The 24,310-nt window shown below is 42.4% G+C and overlaps 1 long non-coding RNA gene across 1 annotated transcript in view; it reads left to right on the top strand.

Annotated features, from left to right (window-relative positions):
* LOC144380972 (uncharacterized) overlaps window positions 1-22,146 on the top strand; it is a 45,468-nt gene extending 23,322 nt beyond the window's left edge. Inside the window, exon 3 of the long non-coding RNA XR_013445343.1 lies at window positions 22,109-22,146. This is a non-coding gene — a long non-coding RNA (uncharacterized LOC144380972). The remainder of the gene's footprint in view (window positions 1-22,108) is intronic.
* Window positions 22,147-24,310: the final 2,164 nt, after the last annotated feature.

The raw sequence follows: 24,310 nt of genomic DNA, 5'->3' as shown, positions 1-24,310 counted from the left end.
TCCAAAGTCCAGGCTCTTCTCTTATAGCAAAATTAATTCACTGATAGATATGGACCCTTTTCTAAGTGACCATAAGTGAAGACCAGCCTTTTAGAAGAGGAAAGATACAAATAAGAGGTCCTCAAATTGTGGTTTCCAGAACAGTACCTTTAGCATCACCCTGGGAACTTGTTAGAAATGTGAATGCTTGGGCCCCACTCCACACGTCTGGATCAGAAACTGAGGCTGAACATGGTTACACAACTTGCCCAAGGTCACACAAAACTCCAACTAGTCCTCTCCACTCTCTCGTTATGACCTTTGGGCAAACCGTCCAATGAACACATTCACTCTTCTCGTACGCTAAAGAATCTTGGGGTCACAATTCTTTTTATTGCATCCCGGTCCTGATGATGCACCTGGTTCTCCAGCAGCCATTCATGCAGGCATCCGACCTCATTGGCTCCTTGGGTGCTGGACATGCAAGTATGAAGGGGCTCCCACCTGATGCCCTCATGTATGGGTGAAAAAAGCCATAAACTAATACTTACAGTGCAGGCTGCTTTCAGAGAGACTAGGCATATCAAACTTTACCTGAGGGTGTCAGGAAATGGTTATAATGACTAACATTTATTGAGCACTTACCACATGCCAGGAACTGCTCTAATTTTTTTTATACTTATTTAATCATCTCAACAATCCCCTGAGGGAGGGGCTATTATTATACCATCTCACTGATGAGAAAACAGTCATAGAGAAGTTATATAACTGCCCCCAAAGGCACACAGTTAGTGTAAGCTAAGCATTTCCATTATGTTTTTTCTAAAAATTCAATTCAGAGGACAACATATCTGAATTCAGTGGCAACTTGACGTGACTTTTTTTAAATTATTTATTTTAGAGAGAGCAAGAACATGAGCAGGGGGAGGAGCAGAGGGAGAGGGAGAGAGAATCCCAAGCAGACTCCCCACTGAGCACGAAGCCCAATGCAGGGCTCGATCCCATGACCCCGAGATCATGACCAGAGTGGAAATCAAGAGTCAGAGGCTTTACTGACTGAGCCACCCTGGTGCCCCAACTTTACATGACTCTTAAGAGCTGTTTTGTTACAGCTAATGTTTCAGTATGTGGTAGCTAGGGTATTGTCTGCGGAGAAAGAATAAAGTATGAAGTACCCAAGGAAGCTGCTTTTTTAACAGTGTGGTTGGCTCATCCTTGAGAGCAATACTGCAGAGAAGAGAGTTAACTTGGTATAGACATGTCATTTTCAAAACTGATAACTCATTTCATTTAGGTGCTATTGTGCTTAGATTAACTTTTCACTCCCTGCCACCCCGCCTTTCCACTGGGAAAAGCCCCGTTTTGTCATTAGTCAGCTGGTTTGCTCTCCAGTGTGTGAGAGTGGTCACAAGGGAGACTAGTGTGGATGACTCAACACGACCCATCACCGCCACTAGAAAAATATCCCAAACCAAGACATACAGGCTCTGATTTCCTGGTGTCATTTATCTAAAGAGCAGTATCATCTCATTGATCCTATAGGAATCCCCTCCAGAGAGGGGATTTCTCAGAAGTGCCTAAGTGTGCAAGATGAACAAGAATCCAAATTTGACATGGATGAGAGCTGTGAGAAAGAGAACTCAAGAGACATTTCAGAAATAAGTTGGTTTGGAATGGAGTGTGACTAGGCAAGGAAGACAGAACTGGTCTATCCTAGGAGAAGGTTTAAGATCTGTTCTCACAGAGGAACTCAGGGTAGGAGCTGGGAAAGGGAGTCAGGAGAGTGGCAGCTTCTTGGGGCAGTTTTCACTCTCTTGTCTCCCTTCTCAGGGAACTGGCCCCTACCACATGGTTGGGCTCCCAACTCCTGTGTCTGAATTGCGTAACCCTATTCTTTGTTAGGCATAGGTGATTGATACAGGGGACCTCTGAGCTAAATGGAGCCAATAAGATTTCTCTCTGCAGTATTTGGAAGTTTAAACTGAGAAGTACAGATATCAGGAGTTCCTGGTGTTGAATGAGGGTAGTGGTCTGGAACTGTCGCTAATGCTAATGACTGGATCTGCCTTGGGTCCAGCCCTCCTTCAGGCAGGTTGTTCAACTCTTCCGGGGATTTCCTTATTTATTTGTTATTTACTTCCTTATGTTTAGGTTAGCTAGGTTTGATTTCTATAATTTGGGATCAGAAGGGCCTAATCTAAGACTTTCAGAAAGCTGGCAAACACCTCTCTAGGCATCAATGCCATCTTCCCAATTCTGATTGAAGGAAACTAACTTCTTCTAAGTAAGACTGACAGGTTAATTAGCTGGAAATTAAGGCTCCATTGAAGTTTGAGACTACTTAAGAGTGGAAACCAAGAAAAGTGGCCTCTCTCTCAAATAATTTAAATGATATCTCAGAGAACAAGATTAAGGACCAACTGTGATTGACTCTAGCCAGAGGTAGCTGAGCAGCCTGCCAGCTGATGTTGGCTAAGATTTCTAGAACATATTACTGGCTGCTAAGCCAGACTTAATGCATCAGACTATCTAGGACCCAGGAACATGCATTTTAAATAAATTCCCTCATCAAGTTTTATGTTTTTTTAATATATTTTATATATATATATATATATATATATATATATATATATATATATATAGCACTTAGTTCTTCTAAAACATTTATTCTTGGACTACTAAACAAATTACCACAAACTGGGTAGCTTAAAATGACAGAAATGTATTCTCTCACTGTTCTGAAGCCCCATGTCCAAAACCCATGTGTTGGCAGGCACATGCTCCCACTGAAGGCTCTAGGGAAGAATCCTTCCTTGCCTCCTGTAGCTTCCAGTGGCGGCCAGCAGTCCTTGATGTTCCTTGGCTTGTAGCTGTGTCTCTCCAGTCTCCACCTCCATCATCACATGGCTTCTCTCCCGTGTGTCTGTATCCCTATTTCCCTCTTCTTAGAAGGACACCATTCATCGGATTAGGGCCTACTTTAATTGAGTATGGCTACTCTTAATTATACCTGTAAAGACCCTATTTCCAAATATGGTCACATGCAAAGGTACTAGGGATTGGGACTTGAACATATCTTCTTGGGGAACACAATCCAACCCACAACACTTCCTGTTGGACATTTATGTTGTTTCTAATTTTTTTCCAAATGATAATGGTACGATGGACATTCTTTTATATAAATCTTTGATGTCATCATCTCCGATTGTTCCCCTATGAGAGATTACTGGAAGTCAGTGGTGGGTCCGATGGAGCATCAGTCAGAGTCCAATCAGGAAAACAAAAAACACTCAAGTTTTTATGACAATGGGGAAGTTCATGCAAAAAATTGTTCACATGGGTGATAGCTGTGGAGTCACTCAGGGCAAGTGAGGTAAGCCGGAGTTTAGGGTTGAAGTCACTACTACCCCTGTGAGCACCTGAGGGAATCTAGAACCACAAGAGGCCTGGTGGGCAGGAGGTGGATCCCTAGCCCTGGATTTTGGAAGTGCCACCCAAGGTAAAAAGAGGGAGGGGAGCTGCCTTCTCCTTTACTCCCACCCCCCAGCTTCCCACTAGTATCCCCCTCAGCCAAGTGACTGGGGAATCAAGCACATGACCCCCAGGCAGCAGCTCTCTGAAATTCAGAGCAGACCAGCCAAAGGCAGAAGTGACCTGGGGGCAAATGGACAGGGGCTGGTACAGGTATGTGGCGCTGTAAGCGTCTGCTGCATTGCTAAATGCTTTCCAGAAAGTGTCTAGCAATGTACACTCTCATAGTAATAAATGAGGGCCTGTCTCATAACACTTTTGCTTGTATTTAGAAGTTAAATTGTTTTTTAAGATTTTATTCATTTATTTGAGTGAGAGAGCATGCACAAACAGGGGAAGCAGCAGGCGGAGGGAGAGGGAGAAGCCGACTCCCCGAGGAGCAAGGAGCCCGATGAGGGGCTCCATCCCAGGACCCTGGGAACATGACCTGAGCCGAAGGCAGACGCTTAACTGACTGAGCCACCCAGGTGCCTGAGAATTTAAATTTAGTAAATAACATTTTCCTCTTTTTTGAAAGGCAGTGCATATTCACTGTGAGAAATTTGGAAACTAGAAAAGCAAACAGAAAAATTTAAAATCCTCTCTGCCTTTACCACTCAGTGACAATCATGGTGGACTGTGCCTCATACACATCAGCAAGTGTTCAATAACTGTTCTAGAAATGGAATGGGATAATGTACTAAATACCTTATTACATGCAAAATGAGAGTTGCTGTTCACAAGAGTGTCCATCTTCTAGGCATTTTTCTGAACATTTGCTCTCCTGAATTCTTGAACGTGCATCCCAGCATTATGCAGCTAAAAAAATCCAGCCAGAAATCCAACCAATTCTGCCTTCTGATCCCCCAGTTTAGTAGTTCATCTCGCTGGATGGCAACATTCACACGGACTTTTCTTCTCAGCTTTATATCCCCAAATTCAGCCTGGTGTGAGGCTTGTAGTAGGTGTTCTGTATGTAAGTGTGTGTGTGTGTGTGTGTGTGTGTGTGTGTGTGTGTGTGTGTGTGTGTTGACTGATAACAGAAAGAGTACGTGAGTACTCTCTCTGAAACTAACCACATCAGCACCCTTAGCATTACATAAACTCAAAAGTAAGTTAGGGAAAGATAGGAAATCATTTTCTCACAGAATAGCATAATAAAGTTACCGCCCCTGGCAGTATTCTCAGAAATGGAGGAGACTCCTCTCAGGCTCTGGAATATGCTGCAAACGCTGGAGTTTACTATTCCTCAGGTAAGGCAGCTTCTTCCCTAGGTCTGTGTCTGAACAGATTTTCAAATAAAACATATGAACACATCCAAGACTCAGACCAAAAGACAATGCTGCCTTGAGTAAATAAAAGCCTCCAGGGTCTGTGGAAAGAGAGGAAGCCGTTTGTTCACATTCATTTACTGATAACTGAGGGAGAGACAGCACCTTGTCCGTGGCCCCTGGCCCTCCGCTCACAATATCAGAGACTCAGGCAAATCAAAGGCACAGCCTGCCTTTAAGTTCCCATCACTGGACTCTGCTTTGTATTTTACTTCCCTACATTACTAAAGTGATGACAGAAAGCCCCCACGGGTGCTGTAAGGGCTATGAGGCATTTTTCAACTTTGTTGAGCCCTTGAAATAATTTCCAGACCTTTGTTTTCCAAAAGAGACAGACATAGTCCACCAAGATGCTGGGTGTCGTGTCAGACAAGGTAGTGAGTTACCAAGGAAGGAGGAAGAAGGGTGCTTTCTGCTGTTAGGTGTAAACCAGGTACTGTGTAGGGGATTCAGGCAAACAAGGCTGGACAAAGGGAACCAGAATCAGGACACAGTGGTTGCAGAAGCCTAGGTGCCCCCAAAGAGGAGGAGAGGAACGAGAACAAGACACCCTTGGCTCTTCTTGTCTGGAGTTTTCATGGCTGTGAGCTCATCTTCCTTTATGATCTAGCTGCTGCTCAGAAGTATTTTTTCCTTCCTTCCATTTTTAAGCCAAAGTGTTCAATGGGAACTATCAGGGATCAAGGCCAAGGCCAAGAGGTCCCCACGCAGATTGGAAGTTCTGGAACATTTCTAAGCAGTTTCCATTGTTCCGTGCTCCTCCTCTTGTCACTCTAGCATCTCTGCAGTTGGCTGAGACTCCCCGAAGAAGGGGTACAGCGCCTTTCCCTTGCTCTGCCTCGCTCGAACACCACTTCATCCCTCCACCCCAAAGATGTTGAAGAATTCAGAGAATGTAAGAAGAGGTCCTTTTTACAAAGGGAAAAAAAAAAAGTCTTAGCTCAGGCAAGTCATTCTTTCTACAAATATTTATCGAGTACTTACCCTGGCTCGGGTTTTGCTCTTCTCGGTGGTGGCAGTGCGGCAGCAAACCAGACAAATCCCTGTGCTCATGGGGCGTATGATCTGCTGGGACAGACAGATAGTAACAGATACATGGCGAGGACGTTCGACGGCAGCAAGAACTGTGGGCCAGCCAGGGCAGAAGGAGGCAAGACACGAGATAGAGGTGGGATGGGGCTGTGATATTTTAAATAGGGTGGCCAGGAAGGGCCTCTCTGATAAAGGACATTTGAGCAGAAATCAAAACAAAGTGGGAGAAGGAGCCAGGGGATGTATGGGGGAAGAACATTCTAGGCAGAGGAAATAGCAAATCCAAAGGACAGGAGTCCAGAGTGAAGGTGGCTTATTCAAGAAGCAGTGAGGAGGTCAGGGAGCCTGGGACACGCTGAACACAGGAGGCTTTTGCCAAAGTTCTACCCAGAGACCGACGGTGCGGCTTGGACTGAGGCAGTCGGGGTAGACGTGGTTGAGACGTGGTCAGATCCGTGAGATACTGTGAAGGCAGAGCTTTCAAGATGTGCTAATCGATATGAGGGTAGAGGATGAATAGCATGGAAGCAGTGGAAGGAAATCCAGAGTTTGTTTTAGATGTATTCGTTTGAGATATCTTTTAGATATTCAAGTAGAAGAAGCAGCTGACTCTAAAGGTCAGGGATTTCAGGGAGATACTAATGTGGGTATCTGAGGTCAGGGAGATGAGGAGGCCTCAGCAGGGGAGAGGGGAGAGGAGCTGTCAGTGGAGGGGATGAGAGAGAGAGAGAGAGGAGAGGGAGAGGTCTGCTGGTACCAAGTGAGAAGGAGTTGGAAGAAGGCAGTTGTGATGGGCTCTGTCCCAGCTGAGGAGAGAGGAGGAGGAGGCCAGCAGAAGGGGCAGTGCGGAGGTGACCAGTGACACAGACAGTGGTGGTGTTGGTGGAGTGTAGGGAGGGAACTCAAGAGAAAATAGAGGGACTAATGCAGAAAAAGTGGGCAAAGATTGGCTATCAATGGAAACAGGAGATGGGACAGAAACTGGAAGCAATATAGGGTTAAAGGAGTGTTTCTTCATGATAAGAAGTAAAAGTATTCTTTTTTCTTTCACGTAGTGTTCCTTTAATTCTTAATTACACAAGGAAGGCATGTTTACTGTAGCCGCATTAGAAAATAGAGAGAAGAAAACAGGAAGAATGAATGTATCCTACTGTGAAGAACTGCAACTTCTGTGAACATTTTGGTGTGTAACCTTCTGGACTTTTTTCCACGCTCGGAAAGCTATTTAGTAATCTACTTTTTAAACTTCACAATATAATCTGAATACCTTTTTATGTCAATGTGTATTTACATCATCTTTATTATCTGCATAACATTACCTTTAATTGAATATACCTAGATTTGCTCAGCCAATCTCTTACTAAATATTTGAATTAGTTTTCTTCTTCTAACTATTAAAAATACTTCTTTGTACCTACATCTTTGTGTTCTTGCCCAATAATTTCCTTAGAACTGCTAGGTCTACGAGCATTTTTAAAAGATATTTAATATACGGTAGATAATTATAATGTCCTAACCGTAATGTCTTATATTTTCCAAGAGTATAAACAGTAGTGGGATAACATGCTCTCCAAGGCCACTGTAGAATTGAAAATTCAAAGCCCCCCAAGTTTTTAAATTCAGAAACTAAAGTGAAACGAAAGGTCACAAAGTTTTAATAGTAGGAACCTTGAGGAAAGGAGAAACTTTGATGTATTGGCATAAGGTTTTGAGAATAAAGCTTTTATACAAATGAAGATAAAAGAATATGTTCAGATCAGATATTTGAAGATCTGAGAAAATAAAACTTTGAGTAAAGTTTTGTTAAAAATTGTCAAATATACCCTTTTTAAATTTTTTTTTTTATTATTTGACAGAGAGAGACACACAGCTAGAGAGGGAACACAAGCAGGGGGAGTGGGAGAGGGAGAAGCAGGCTTCCCCCTGAGCAGGGAGCCCGATGCGGGGCTCGATCCCAGGACCCTGGGACCATGAAGCGAAGGCAGATGCTTAACGACTTAGCCACCCAGGCGCCCTTCAAATATACTCTTGTTCTGTGTCTTGTCATCATAGAATTCAGTCCTGGCTGGTTCATTTATAAGAAACTTTTCTGAGCTGCTAACTGCTATTGCTTCTGGTTGTATAACCTTGTTTTGAGATTATGGTGCTTGTTTGTTTATTTTTGTAGGAAATTTTATTGACTTGCACTTTTGTTAAAAGAAATTGGTTTTTAATTTATTCAGCCACCTTGTAACTTTTAACCCACTCACTATGACTTCAGATGATGGATCTTGTTTTAATAAACCCAGTCAGTATAAAACGTGTTCTGATTCTCCTAGAAATAAGAAATCCTTCCCCCTTTTGTATCATGTAGAAGATTCGAATGTCTGTCATTTCCTTTGGCTTACACCTGGACAGTGGCTCCTTATAGATGTGTCTCAAAAGGTGTGTGTGTGGTGGAGTAAGGGGGAGACAAGAAAATCACCTGGTTATCATTTCCCACTGGTTACCTTCAACGTCACTGTGCCTTTTCCTGCGTATCGCTCTTGTTGTGGACTGCTCCCCTGTTTGCTGGGGAGGCCACTTTAGACAGGTTTCAGCAGATCTCTACCCTCACTAGAGGTCTGGACATAAGGTCCCAGCTCTGCTGTGAAAGCCAGCAGAGTCGTTTGGCATCTGGCCTCTGCAGGCATCACACAGGTCCTGTAGGTTGAACTCTGCCCCATGATAACCCACAGCCCTACTTCTCTCCTAGTATTCTGGAAACCAAGGAATCCAATAAGAAATACTCTCCTCTTTTATCTTTGTAACACAAAAGGCTTTCTCCATGCTGGATGATCCTCAGGCCTTGTCTGTCTTTCTAGTATCTGAAGATTTCCTTCTCTCTCTCTCTCTCTCTCTCTCTCTCTCTGTGTGTGTGTGTGTGTGTAGCATCACTGAGACATATAAAACAAATGTTAATTCCTCTTTGAAAGTAAGAATAAAGGCCTAACTGCCTAGCCTTTGTTTGTGGGGAGAAGGGGATAAAATCCCCTTTTGTTTCTTTCCAAAAGTCTAGAGTAAGGAGGAAAAAACAAACAAAAAGGCAGTAATTAATATAACAATAACTTCTCTTGTTACATGTTAATTCATTCCAGATTCAAAATTAGGTCACATCTGGATTCCAAAGCTGAAATAAATATGAGCCAAAAGAAAATAGTGAGGGGGTGGGGGGTGGGAGCATGTATGCTAATAGCAACTGCATTCATAAGGGGAGGAAGGAGGGGCCTATTGCATTTCTAAATGCTCAATGATCTAGACTCCCAGATTCTAAAGAGTAGAAGAAATCATTGAGACTCTAACTTCCCTTCCAATTAAGAAATCTGTTTCAGGATATCTCTTGCAAATAATGACCTGTCTCAGACTACATATGTACGGTGGGGAAAAGCCTGCTTCTTTTGGAGATGTCTCCTTCCATCCCTGAACAGTTCTAACAATTTTTAAAGTTCTTCCTTGTCTTAAATCAAAAATGTTCTAGGGCGTCTGGGTGGCTCAGTTGGTTAAGCGTCTGCCTTTGGCTCAGGTCATGATCCCAGGATCCTGGGATCCAGTCCCACATTAGGCTCCCTGCTCAGTAAGGAGACTGCTTCTCCCTCTCCTGCTCCCTCTGCTTGTGCTCTCTCTCTGTCAAATGAATAATTAAATTTTTTAAAAAAAACACTCTATATTTTGTCCTTTACCCATAGGTTTTGTTTTGTTTTGTTTTTGTATTTTAGGAGCAATATGGGATAGGGCAGCACAGCATTCAAACATTTATTTTTTATTATTTTTTTTTATAATTTTTTTATTATGTTAGTCACCATGCAGTACATCATTAGTTTTTGATGTAGTGTTCCATGATTCATTGTTTGTGTATAACATCCAGTGCTCCATGCAATACGTGCCTTCCTTAATACCCATCACCGGGCTAACCCATCCCCCTACCCCCCTCACCTCTAAAACCCTCAGTTTGTTTCTCAGAGTCAACATTTAAAGCCAGTTATCACACTCTCCCATCTGATTCTCTGAGTTCCCTGGTGTCCACATCTGGAAATGCTTGCCCCTCATTGCAGGTCAATCAGGATGATACACACACACACACACACACACACACACACACACACACACGAGCGTGTGTCCCATTTAATACTGGGAACTACCCTATGAGGTAGGTACTATTTTTATTCCCATTTTACAGATGAGAAAATTGAGATCACATAGCTAGTTACTGGCAGAGCTGGGATTTAAACCCAGGCATTCTGGCTCTAGAGTTCACATACTTCATCACTAAGCCAGTAGTTCTCAAATTCGAGTATGCATCAGAATCACAGAGGGTCTATTCAAACATAGATTGCTGGATGCTTCTAATTGATTCAGGACTCAGCCTGAGAGTTTGCATTTCTAACTAGTTCCTAGGTTATGTTGGTGCTGGTAGTCTGAACCACATTTTGAGAACCACTAGTTGGTGCTAATTAAATCCTTCTCTTGATCCCCATTTTTGAGTTCTCTCTTTTGTTGCCTGCCTGGCACTCCAACTGCTCAAGAACTGGACAGCTCTTTCTAAGTTCCAGAGTATGACTAGGCTCCCATTCTGTGCTCTGAGATAACCCTGATAATACTTGTTTTCCTGAATCTCTGTCTATTGTCATCTGCCAGGTGTTCCTGTTCTCAATCTTTCTTCTTGTGCTTCCAGATGCTAGAAATCTCCCCAAACACAGCCACTCCATGATGGGTTTATCTTGTCTATTGATTCTGCTCTGTCCTGTCTGAGTACTGACTGAGCTGTGGCTGAGAGCTATCATCCCTTAAAGCTTCTCTGACCTTGGGTGCCTGGGGGGTTCAGTCATTAATTGTCTGCCTTCGGCTCAGGTCATGATCCCAGGGTCCTGGGATCGAGTCCCGCATCAGGCTCCCTTTTCCGTGGGAACCCTGCTTCTCCCTCTCCCACTCCCCCTGCTTGTGTTCCCTCTCTCGCTGTGTCTCTTTCTGTCAAATAAATAAATAAAATCTTAAAAAAAAAAAAGCTTCTCTGACTTAGAACAATTAATGGAGGTCACATGTTCGCAGGTAGCATGTCCTCAAACCTGTCACTGTTCAGCTGAACCTCTTCCGACCTCTCTCTAGGCCATCTATATTCACTTAGTGTATGGAGCTCAGAACTAGACACAGTGCTCCCTATGGGATCTGACCCCAATTCACTGCAACCATCACTTCCTTTCTTCCAGACTTTTATATCCTGTTAACACTGCCTGTGATTGCATCAGTTTACCCTTTTGGCATACATTGAGTTTTGACACAAGACTTCCAAATATTTTTCAAATAAACCATTCTCACACCCATCTTTCCTCCATTTTATGCTTCTATAAAATCGTTTTCACTTCGACGGAGACTTAACGGTTACTTACGTTAACTTGCATCTGGTGTGTTTTTATATTGTTCCAGCCAATGGATTTTTTTCTTTTTGAAATAAGTCTCTTTATTATTTTTTCTTATTATGAAGGGAATGCTTCTACATTACCAAAAAAGTCATAAAATATAGATAAACAGAAAGAAGAACATTAAAAATTTTATTATGCCACCCACCCAAAGTTAATCATTATGAATATCTTGGTGCATATCTTTCTACAACCTTGATAAACATCCTCCCAAAATGTCCATGCATTTCTGTACATAAATGATCCATAGAGATTATTTTTAGGCTCATTATAAATCCAATATATTTTATATTCCTTCTAGCTCTGCCAGCCAAAAGTGGCTTCTGTGTTTTGTTGATAAAATATTGTATAAGATGGGCAAGGACTGGATCCTGCAGCATTGCCCAAGATCCTGCCCTCCAGAAGACTACTGAGTGATCATTCAACACTCATTGGATAGCAGCTTTCAACCAATTAGAAATCCACATGTTAGTACCCTTAGTCCAGTTTTCCATGTTATTCTGATAGATTGCATGAGACGCTTCATCTATATAAGTTGTGACGATCACTATGCCACCTGCACATGTGATCTCAGTCTTGTAATTCTGAAGTAACCAGGCTTCACATTAAGTTGACTATTTTGTAGTTTCCAAAACCCAAATTATACTACTCTGCCTCCTTTCAGAAATACAGTCCTTTGTCCATTTCCAATTTTCAGGCTCCTTTTCCATTCTTTTTGATTTTCCAAAAATTACTGGCAGCAATTCTATAATTTCTTTGGTTGCGTCTCTCAGCACCTTGGGATAGAATTTAGCCAGGTCTGAAGAATGAAGTCTTTAACAGAGGCTTCCTGTTCCCTTACTATCTTGGCTCCTATCTTGGACTTCAATTACCTCTTAACCATGTTTGTTCCACACTTTCAGCTTTGAAGATCTTTCACTTTCATAGAGAAGATGGAAGCAAGAGTTGTGAGGAAGTTCTCCAATCCACGCCCCCCCCCCCCCCACCTTCATCTGTTAGCCTTAGAACATCAGACTCAGTACATTGTTCTGGCCACTTTGCTCTGGTCATATCCAACAAAAAACCATTTTGATGCCTCTCACTTTTTTTCCATTCATTTTTTTCTCAGCTCAAGCCTTCAAGCTATAATTTTAACTCTTTTATACCAACCTTTTTTTGCCCCTTAGCAATATACTGTTCTCTGACCCTGTCTGTGTATGATCTTTCACAATCTGATTTCATTGAAGTGGCCCATTATACACTCATTTGCTTCCTTACATTCCTTTCTCTTTTCTTTTACACAAAGATCATTTTTAAAAATCATATTTTCTTTTTTTAAAGATTTTATTTATTTATTTGAGAGTGAGAGAGCACAAGTGGGGGAAGGGGCAGAGGGAGGGAGAAGCAGATTCCCCGGCTGAGCAGGGAGCTCGATGCGGGGCTCAATCCCAGAACCCTGAGATCATGACCTGAGCTGAAAGCAGATGCTTAACCGACTGAGCCACCCAGCCACCCCTAAAATCATATTTTCAGATTTCTTTTTTTGTAGAGTCATAAGTCACTTACCCCTTGATAGGCTCTGAGCTATATCAACATACCTATCTCTTCTTTGAGTTTTTGAGATATCAGATAGATACCTCACTGTTCCCTCTGTTTTACTCTGGGTTATCACAAAGATGATATGGAGTGTCATATTCAATAAGGAGTATATAGATGTCATATTCAGCACAGTTATTAGGTTAGTAGCAGTAGAAACAGACAATGGCTAAGTTATACAGAAATGGAATTTGTTGGGAGAGTTGAAGCTCAAGACTGATGAGAAGTTTTGGAACCAGGCTGTGAAACAGATAGAACCAAGGCAGCTCCAAGGGTTCACTCAGCAGGAATTATTCTCTCCTTGTGTCAATTTACTTAAGATCAAAAGTTCTAGGAGAGACAGTGCATCTGACTGACTTAACTGTCTGACACCTATCCCTTGGCCAGGGGCAGGCAGGGAACCCTGCTTAACATGCCCAGTAAGACTGCCCTCAATGTGGGGATATAATCACTCCACAGGGAATTGGGTGCAATCACCTGTAGTGGGAGGAATAGAACTCTGAAGAACAACAAATGTCCACTAGCTACTGTCTCCCAAGGTTGACCTCACTTCTACTTTATCAACAAGTTCTACCTTTTTTTCTTGGAATTAAGCATTGGTCAGTATTGGCTTTATTGATCCATCTGCTTCTGAAAAAAGGTGTTGTTAGCAAGGGGTATTAGGAATTTATGAGATGCTCTGCTTTAACCAGAAGACTTCCCACAGTTATCTGAATAGTGGAAGTCCCAGGAATACAAGTAATCTCTGTGCCAATTTTAACAATACCTCTAAGATTCTATTTACCTTGTGATCCCAAATCTTTTAGAGAGGAGTATTCACAAACAAATGCATTTATCTTCTATTAAAATATTGAATTACTGTAACAATCTGTTTTGAGCTTATCAGACTTTGGGAATCATAAATATTGTTCTGAGTCTTTCCCATTATTTCTTCCTGAAAATTATGAGCCGTCCCCTCAATAACATTAATAACCCCTCTGTGAGAGTGCTGACTCTGGACTTCCTGATACTTCATCTTTCTTATTCATGCCTAGTACCATTTATAATCTTTGATATTATAGTTTTTCTTGGACTTTTTCTCCCTTCTCATCATTTCAGGAATGCCATTTATCGCTATCCTATTAAATGTGTTCCTTCAAGCCTCCATAAGTTGTCCTCAACTTTTGCCTGGAATGTATGCCAGCCATGTAGCCAGCTGATCATTTCTCATGACCATCTTCTTTTAAAGACAGATCTTCCACAAGAAGGGATAAAAAATTATTGTGATGTCCAGTTCTTTAATTTCCTATCTAGAATCAGAGATATGAACGTTTCTTCCAAATTCTACCACTTGCTCCCCTGTGGTAGTTGACCAAAGGGAAGCTTTCCTTGTCAAACATCCTCCCAACAGACAACCCAATTCTAAAGTGACCAGGACAGGTTAGCTACAGCCATCTCCTTATTCCTCACCATGGATAAGCTCCACAAAACACATCTTCCACCTAGAAAATGATTAAGCATATAGATGTTGGAGGAGTAAGAGCAATTCTTAGAATCATTGATTCAAAGACAAAGTCTTCGGAGGTAGTGAGAGTGGCTGGAAAGATGAGACTAAAGGAGAAACATGGTAAATAGAAAAGAACAAAATTCCTGAAGTTTTTCTGCGAATGAGTTTTCTCATATTATCTTGGAGATCTCCCCTGCTTAACAAATCAGAAGGACAGTGGAACTGGGAGATTATTTTTTAAAACTTCTGACTTCTAGGGACTGTATTTGAAATTGAAGCAGGGCCCATGACTAGTCCTAAATGTCATACATAGGTGTTACCAACCCCAGAAAGGCTTGGACTTTGTTAGAAAAGTTGCTGACTCTTGAGAAAGCACAGTTGCCTTGAGGAATTGAGAGCCCCATTAGAAGTTTACACTGGGGGCACCTGGGTGGCTCAGTCAGTTAAGCATCTGGCTCTTGATTTTGGCTCAGGTCATGATCTCAGGTTCTTGAGATTGAGCCCCATGCCAGGCTCCACACTGAGTGTGAAGCCTGCTTAAGATTCTCTCTCTCCCTCTCCCTCAGCCCCTCCCCCCATTCGTGTGTGCATGTGCTCTTTCTCTACAAAAAAAGAAAAAGAGAGGGAGAGAAGAAAAAGTTTACACTGGAACCTGTCTTTGGGATGCCCTTTTAGTTTCAGAGACATAATAATCTGAAATTTGAAACTTGCCCATGACTCAGTTTCCTTTTTGTTCAGCTGTCTTTAATGAATTTATGAGATCTGACAATGGCCAGGCATGCAGCCACTGAAAGTGCTCCGGCTCTGGCACTTAATAGGCAAAGTAGTTTTCTGGGGTACTTACATGTGAGGGAAGCTGGAGGTAAAATAACATCGGTCTAAGAGAATGCTAAGAGTCAAATGGGAGAAGCCAAGTTCATGGTCCAGGGATTCAAGAACAACACAAGAAAAGAGGAGAAAAAAGCAGGAAGAAGGAAAGACCATTTTGCCCTGAATAGGGCTGGGAGACTGGAGCTCTCTCTGTCATATGACTGATTCTCCAGGGTGTGGGTAGGGCAGCCTAGGTTGAAGGCACTGGACACACTGAATAAGAGCCACTGGTTTTAAAGACACATCCTTCATTCTCTAGAGATTTCCTTCTAGAATGCTCCCCTCAGTGAGTAGAAGCTGAAAAGTCAAAGGGATGGTTTATCTTACAGCGTACCCAAACCAGCAGCCACTCCTGGTTTTGGGGATGAAAACGTTGTTGGTAGAAGGGGCTAGGAAGCTTAACAGAAGCTAGATTCAGTTAGATTGCGCATTTATTTTGGGGCAGCTCTAAGGTTGATGGAGATGGGGGCTGGTGGCTACGGAAAGTCCAGAGTCCTCAAACCACTTCTTGGCACCACTTCCTTTCACAATTAAATTAGTTTGCTCCACTGATGATGAAGGCATATTGTGAAAGATACAGAGAACTGTGGACAAGATGTTTTAGGAGGCTGTGATGGTGTGGAGGACAGGACACACAAAGATACTGCCTGACGCCAACAATTTAATGTATACCAGTGATGCAAGGGAATACAGTTCAGATTTCCATGCTGTATTTTCATTTTCATCCATGCAAATAGGGAAATAATGAAAAGAAGGTGAAGGAAAAAGATATAATAGGAATAAGATTATTTAATTCTATCAAGAAAAAGGGAGCAAAAACATTAATCATTAAGTGTAAAAGGGATACTCGGTCAATAATGAGCACATATTCCATGCCCAGGGTAGACATAATAAAAGAAAATAGACTGCAGCCAGAGGGGACATTGATCTGGGTAATAGAATTTCCTCCTCAGGAGTTCTCTGGAACAGAAGAGATGCCCTTGTTCTGATAAGGCTTAGTTGCAGCCCCCAACCCTCACCACTGTTCTCCCTGCCTCAGCATGGAAAGCACGGCCAGTCTTCTCAACCAGATGCACCCTGCCCAGACTCTGCCTGACATGTTGACCACAATTGACATGTAGACCACAAACCCATGAGAGACTATCAGCCAGAACCACCAGATCAGCTGCTCCTGAATTCTTAACCTACAGGATAATGATGCTTACTATTGTTTTAAGCTGCTAAGTTGTGGGGTGATTCACTACAGTAAATAACCAGTATAACAACCTGTGGACCAGAAGGGACTGAGCCAGGTTTGGGCAGAGGGAACAGTTGAGGTGTGATCACCTCAGCTGACGCTATGAGAGTTTCTGAAGCTCGCGTGACCCTTTACAGTGATACATATTCTTTTTTTAAACTATAGTGATTTCATTTTTTTTCTGCCTATTGGAGATCATTCCATATCCATTCATAAATAGCTTCCTTATTCTTTTCCACAGCTACATAGTACTCCACTGTGTGGAGGTAGGTATCATAATTTGTTGAGACAATCTCTTCTCGGTGGACATTTAGAGAGCCTTGCTATTTTAAAACATGCTTAAAAGTACATATGTATACATCCTCTTTGTACACACTCACAGGTAGAAGCATAGAACTAACCCCTGGAGTTGGAATTGATGATACTCAGGCTTCTCACTCATGGTTCAGCACTGATCTATAGGAGCTGCCTGGCCCTTTATGCTTCATCTACCTACCCCTGGTTCTCACCTAAGTGCTGAAACCTTTCTCTTCTGTGAATTGCCTGGAGATCCTACTGCACTCATCACACAAAAGGCACTTTATGTGAACTCAGAGAAAATTCCTGAAAACCTTATGGGTGCGTTCTATCAAGACATTAACAAAGAACTAGCTCAACAAGTCCACCACTGTGTCCTGTACAGACTTTTAGGTTAACACAAAGTTTTCAAACCCTTATGGTGATAGGACACTGTAAGAGAGTCAAAAGAAGTTAAAGACTTGGTCTTTACTCTTTAGAAACTGAAAATCAAGTCTACTTCATTAGCTGGGACCCAGAGGAGCTGAATCCAATCAGCTAGTTTTTCTTCCTCACTGATACAGCTCCAGTTACCAGGGGGAGGAACTGCCCTGAGGTCACTGAAGATGTGAGGACACTCTTCAGTAGTCTTTCCCTCCCTCCCACCACTGCCCTTTCTCTTTCCTTCCCTTCCTTTCTTCCCCTTCCCTCACACACTTTTTGTGATAAAATTATGCCATTATGAACAGAAGGTATTGGCTGAATGACTTGGGTTTCCCATTATCTTCATATAATTCTTTAATCCAGAGTGGGTGTTTTCATTTGTTTTATTAAAATGCACATATGTATGTCTGTATGTCTAGTATTTCAATGGCTTTCAAACTATTTTGACTATGGCCAACAGTAACAAAACCATTTACCTTGCAATCTATCCAATTATCCACCTATCTATATATGTCTTTTTTAGAAAGTATCACCAAAAGCACCTAGCCTTATATGCATAGTACTCTAGAATAGATATTTTCTATTCTAGTCTATTCTTTTTTGTAAAAATGCTGGTCTTAACCCACTCGATTTCATGAACGATTAATGGGTCGCGACCTGTAGTTTGAAAACCACGGCTGTCTGTGCCACACCACAGGCCTGGGGTAAATTTCAGGTGTTTGCTTTGTGTAATAAAAACCTTAAAACCCGGTGCTGTCTGCTTGCTAAATTGTTCTTCCTTTAAAACTTAAAAGTTATCCTCACTAAATGTACTGGAAGCCACATAAATCTGAGACTTTCTCAGAAGTTGGCATTAATGTGCTGTAATTTGGTGCCAGCGCTGGGAATATCAGTAAGTGCACCTGGCTCTGTCATTCTGCTTGATTGTCTGTCACAGCTGGGGAGGTACTTTGCCTCCAGATGCCCTTTGATGCAGCTTGCGTGAAGAGAATGCAAATGCTAGTCAGCTCCGGCCAAGAATCCATCCCCCTGTAGCTGATTGGATTACATGGCCGAGTGGCATGTGTGTCTGTCACTGGGAAGAGTGATGTGTTGTATGGGAAAACCAGGGGGATGGAGTGCAGTGAGAAGACAAGGAAAGGGGTACAGGTATGGGAGAATTCTCCCTAACCTTATGCCATCCCGCCCAAAGCGGTATTAATGATGCCACATTTGCATTCGAGTCAGTCCAGGAGGATGGGGGCGAGAGACCGACATGGTCTGTAAGTTGCCTTGTGTGTCAGGCCCTTCTCTAGGCACATTTCCATGCGGTCACTGCAGTAAGGAGTTAACATGTACTGAGGGCTTATTTTACTTGAGGCATTTATATGCATCATCCCATTTAGATCTCACAATTCTCTGAGGCGGATGCTCTGTGGCTCTCAGTTTTGCAGAGAAAACTGAAGCTTAGGGAGGGAGACTAATTTCCTCTAGGTTACATTGCCAGTATAAGAAGGAGCCAGGCCCAGCGCCCAGATCTGCCCCAGCCCCGAGCTTGTGCGTGTCACCACCGCCCTGCATCATCTCTCCTTGGCAGATAGGAAACTGGCTCAGAAAGGTTGTGTCCAAGGTCACACAGCTAAGAGGTGGCAGAGCCGGGAGTCACGTGGAGTCTGTCCCAACACCATGGTCTTTCACTGGAACTGCTCAGCACGGCTGTATCCCAAGCCCACGGCGACCTGGGATAATTTAAAGACAAATGTGGTTCTTCCAGGAATGTAAGCTTGAATAGGGTAGGGTGAAACAATCCCAGGGCTGCTACTGAGAAACAGGGACTCTGGTGTGATTCCCCACAAACCTGTGAGGACTGGAGGTTAAGGAGAGGGATGTCTCAGATAAATCATCCTGCATCTTCAGGCAAGTAACAGTAACACTGCAAGCTCTTGGACATTTGTGAGCTCCCTGAGGACCAGACCTAAAGGTGTGAGGGCTTTGAAAATGTTTTAGTTCCATAGAAAGATTGGACTCTTAAAATTCCTTCTTAAACCATGGATCTTATGAGAGGCCAAGAGAAATGTTAAATACTTCATTGCTTAGATAAATAGAAACAAATTCCTGGAGGGCAGGAACCATGCTGCATGGCACTTAGAATACTTAGCTCTCAAGTCCTTCTCCACTGTTACTTTGTAAAGCCCTGAAAAGGAATTTCCAGTGTCAGGGAAGATATTTAAAAGTTGGGGGGAGGGGAGGTGGTAACCCCTGCTAATTAATACCACTATTAAGCAATAGTTGTAATAGATGTTAATATTATAGTTAATTAACGTAAGAATTCTAGAATCATTCTCTCAACAGGAACATAATTATTCTGCTCATAATCTGTACATTTTCTCTATAACTGATATATTGTTGTTTTAAGTTACTCATATCAATGGCCTTTATGTATAATGGCCTCACAAGTTTATTTTTTTTTTTTTTAAAGATTTTATTTATTTATTTGAGAGAGAGAACGAGATTGAGAGCACAAGCAGGGGGAAGGGGCAGAGGGAAAGGGAGAAGCAGGCTCCCTGCTGATCAAGGAGCCCAATGTGGGGCTCCATCCCAGAACCCTGGGATCATGACCTGAGCTGAAGGCAGACGCTTAACTGACTGAGTCACCCAGGGGGCCCCCCTCACAAGTTTATTTAGGAGAGTGACTGGGTCTGTAATGCTCATTCTGGTATCTCCAGAGCCTCTCAGCACACTGCCTGTCACATTAGCAGGTGCTCAATAAACATTCATTGGATAAGTGGAGTTGTTGATATCTTCCCCCTTTTTTAGTTCAAATGGGAAAATAATGGTTGGCAAATACTGCAGACACGTTTTTAGCTTAAGAGTAAGTGTCAAGGTTTTGGTGAACGAAATCTGTTCCATTGTTTTAGAGACTAAATAGAGGCTTTCGTCCCTAAACAACTCATATTACTACAAGATTAGCCACATTGGTTCATTCTCTTCAAACAAACAAATGTCGAATAGAGGTTTTTTGATTTGGGGGTTGTTTTGGGAAGCTTGTACAGTTTAAAATTGGCGACCTTGGACAAGAAGATAGACAGTTCCTAGGGACTTGATTCGTGGCGGATGTGTGTTCTACTCCTGCCCCTGGGTACTCGCATGTCTCCGTCCTCCCACCCCCACTCCCATGGAAGGTGCGTTTCTCCTGACTGTTTACAGACAAGTCCCAGGGAAGACTGCCCTCAATCTTTTTGGTACAAGTGTTACAAGGGCCACCCAAGGGTACAGCCAGCTTGCTCTAGCTGTTAGTTGCACCTGACTATTCAGGGTCAAGGGAAAATAGGAACAGAGGCCTAAAAAGAAAATAGACTGGTAAAATGGAGGAAAACAACTGGAATAAAGACTTCTTTTCAAAATTCAAGCCGAGTCCTTGCTCTTTGAAGAATAGGAGGTACAAAACAATGGCAAGACAACAAGAATAAAAGCCACATAAATCACTGGACTATTCAGTTTCTATTTACAAGGAAAAACCTCCAGTCCATCCTTTATTTTCTGTTGATATTCATGAGAAAAACACAGGGAGATGATAAAACTAAATAGGGATCTCAGCATTAACAGCTGAACAGACGAAGGAATTTACATGTGTTAATCTAAAAATTATGATCACAATGAGATACCAATTCATACCCATTAGAATGGCTGGTATCCAAAAAATGGAAAATTGCCAAGTGTTGGAGAGGATGCAGAGAAATTAGAACCTTTGTTCACTGCTGGTGGGAATATAAAATGGTGCAGCTACTGTGGAAAACAGCCTGGTGGTTCCTCAAAAAGTTACACAGAGAGTTACCATATGACCCAGTAATTCCACTTTTAGGTATATGCCCCAAAGAATTAAAAATAGGGACTCAAACAGATCTTTCTCCACCACTGTTCCCGGCAGCATTGTTCACAATCGCCAAAAGGTAGAAATAACACAACTGTTCGTACTAGGACAGGTGAATGGATACAAGGAAATGCGGTCTACACATTCAATGGAATATTATTCAGACTTAAAAAGGAATGCAATTTTGACACATGCTACAATGTGGATGGACCTTGACAACAGTAACATCGAGTGAACTAAGCCAGACACAAAGGACAACTATTGTATAATTCCACTTACGTTATTTACAAGGAAAAAACTCCAGCTCATCCTTTATTTTCTGTTTATATTCATGAGAAAAACACAAGCTTATGAAACAATATGGATCTCAGCAATAACAGCTGAACAGATGAAGGAATCTAGAGTAGTCACATTCATAGGGCCAGAAAGGAAAATACAGGTTACCAGGGGCCAGGGGGAGGGAGAGTGGGGAGTTAGTGTTCAGTGAGTCCAGAGTTGCTGTTTGGGATGATGCAACAGTTCTGGAGATGGATAGTGGTGATAGTTATATGGCTTTATAAATGTACTTAATGCTACTGCAGTGCACACTTGAAAATGGTTAAAATGGTCATTTTTACGTTACGTGTATTTTATCACAATAAAAAAGAATATATTATAAAACCTGTGGATATATGAATTACATTCGCGGTGTTGTACAAACATCACCACCAGCTGCTACCGCCTCCCTCAGAACAGGGCTTACAGAGCCCAGAGGCAGGGGAAATAGGAGCTGCCGGGGTTGGCCTTGACTAGCCCTCCTCCACCAGGAACAGGGGCTTTTGGAAAGACAAGCCCTTTGAAATCCACAAAATCATCTGTGTCTCAGATAGGGGCTTAGAGTGACTTCGGAGGGGATTAGACCCTGTCAGTGGTGCCTACTTCCTAGAGATGCATCATTATTCTCAGTGATGTTTACTGAATGTCCCCTGAGAGGCCGGCATTGTAATGATCTCTTTAGAAAGCTCTGCCTAACCTTGCTTTGGTTTTTGCTTTTTCTTCCTTTAAAGACTGCTATTGCTGGGGATTTCATCTTTCTTTTCTTTTCAGCTGGTTTTTCAGGAGAAGAGGCAGTTGACTCAATGCTCTGTGTCTACAGTCTTTCAAAACCACAGCTGAGGATTTTAAATATTAGCCCGATTTGGAGAACGTGCCACTCTAAGCAAAGGCGAGGCTTGTGACAAGTTGGAAGGGAAGCTGTCCTTCAACAATGGCAAATGACACAGCTATCATCTCTGCAAGTCCAGAATGATGAATAGATTTTACCTCATCCCTCCCCTCTCCTGACAGAAGTTGGAGAACAGTTTCATTATTACTACTTTCTGGAAGAAGAAACAAAATTATTTGCCAGTGTGCTTACAATGATGAATTGCTAAAATGGAAGAAGTATCTTTATAATCCTTTTAGATGTCTCTTAACATAATCTCTTCATTTTCCTTCCAAAGACCGTTTGTTTATTAAGATCTGCCCAGTGAAGACTCGCAACGCATATTGCAAACATCAGTTTAAAATGATTCTTCAGGTGTGATGCCAGAAACTTTAATAGCCCTCTTCACAACGCTTCTGTGTTCTCTGGCATGTCCTTCCAAGTTCCCTCCTGTCGCCCCTGCCCTGCCCTAGGGCATTGTGAATAACAAAGATTTTTGGCTGGACAATGTTTGGGTCAAGTTCAGAGAGTGTTCTTGTGTTTCTTTCATCATCTAATGAGGATGGGGGGCTGCTGTGGTCAGGAGAAGCACGTCTTAGGGAGGAAGGGCAAACGGAGATCTTTGGATTCAAAGACTGTGGCTCCATCACTTTCTCTTACATAAAGATTGTATTTGTCGCACACTTCCTACTGCAAATCACGCTGGTACGACGTGACAATGCAGCGGACACACAAGCACTTTTCCCACATCACACTACAAACACAGCCGCCCTCTCTGGGGAGCCGAAGAGAAACGTTTGGGCTTCCAGTTCCCCTCCATTTGTTTGAAGGATCAAGAGAACACAGTTTCATTTTCAACAAAAATTAAAAAGGAAAATCATGAAAAGAACCAGCCTCCTCTTTTTTCTCTCTCTCTCTTAATATATTGTTGCATCCAGGGCAGAGGAAGCAGTGAGCGCCACTGATACTGGGTCCCTCGGGACCCTCTAAGGGTCACTCCCCAGCTATCAAATGAGCATGTCTTCCTCCACTTGCTACAGCAAGTTTGTAGTGGAAGTTACTGGAAGTTACTTTCGGCTCGGCTCTGCAGTACAAAACCATGAAATGCCGCAGCATCTCAGGATTCAGGCCGTGTTCACACCTGGGTTTTCACAGGGAAGACAGTTTTCAGTTTGAAGGCTTTGGAGGTTTGAAAAACCATTAGCCATGTTCCTGCCAGCCTCCATAGGCCTCTCTAGGAACTGTGTGTTCCTTAAGGACAGGAGCCAATTCCTTCCACACGTTTTTGTGTTTTATTTCTTCTTCGGGTGCTGACTGTGGTGCCGTGGGCCAATTCGATTTGGGGACTTAAAATATGACAACATCCCATTTATTCTGCATTGTTGCAGAACAATGTGTGCACTGGATAAAAATTTCCGGATGACGGTACTGTCACCCTTTGAAGAGCTTAAAAGGAAAATGTTATTTGGAGGGCATCTAGTGAATAAACAGGCAAGTTCATTGTTATTAACATGCATTATTTTACTGGCTGCATCAGAGATGTCCTCAGGGCCTACAGAGACAAAAAGGACTTTTTGCAGCCTCCCTTGTGGTCTTGGAGTTCTAGTGTCTTTCCTTGGTTTTCGGATTTCTAATTGTGTGCTCATTTGTCCTCACTTCTGCCATTCCTTGTCAGGATCTCTGTCTGAGAAGCTTCATTGATTTCTTTGGTCCTGACTATTTATTTCATCAGCAACTGTAACCCAGAACAAAACCCAAGAAACCAGATGGGCTTAATTCTACCTACATTACTTGGTAAATATGCTCTCTTGCCAACTGAGTAAAGAGCATGGGTTTTATGATAGCTCTGAGACTCTAATTCATCCCTTCTATCATTATGTGAGGAGATAGACTTTGTATTAAGTGGCATTTTATTTTGTACTTAGAAAAATATACATTTTTGTTATTATGACGATTAGCCTTCAATAGAACAAACCAACTGGACCCCCAAAAGAGCTTTTGAACTGTCCACTCCTAACTCTTCCTTGCTACCTCCTTAATCAAGGCCAATGTTAACTCTCACAGACTATTAAAAATGCTTCTTAGTGGTCTCCCAACATCATCCT

Source organism: Halichoerus grypus, chromosome 2 (genome assembly GCF_964656455.1).
Source record: "Halichoerus grypus chromosome 2, mHalGry1.hap1.1, whole genome shotgun sequence".
Lineage (NCBI taxonomy): Eukaryota > Metazoa > Chordata > Mammalia > Carnivora > Phocidae > Halichoerus > Halichoerus grypus.
Note: the sequence above shows the minus strand (reverse complement) of the source record. Positions and strands in the feature narration are given on the sequence as shown.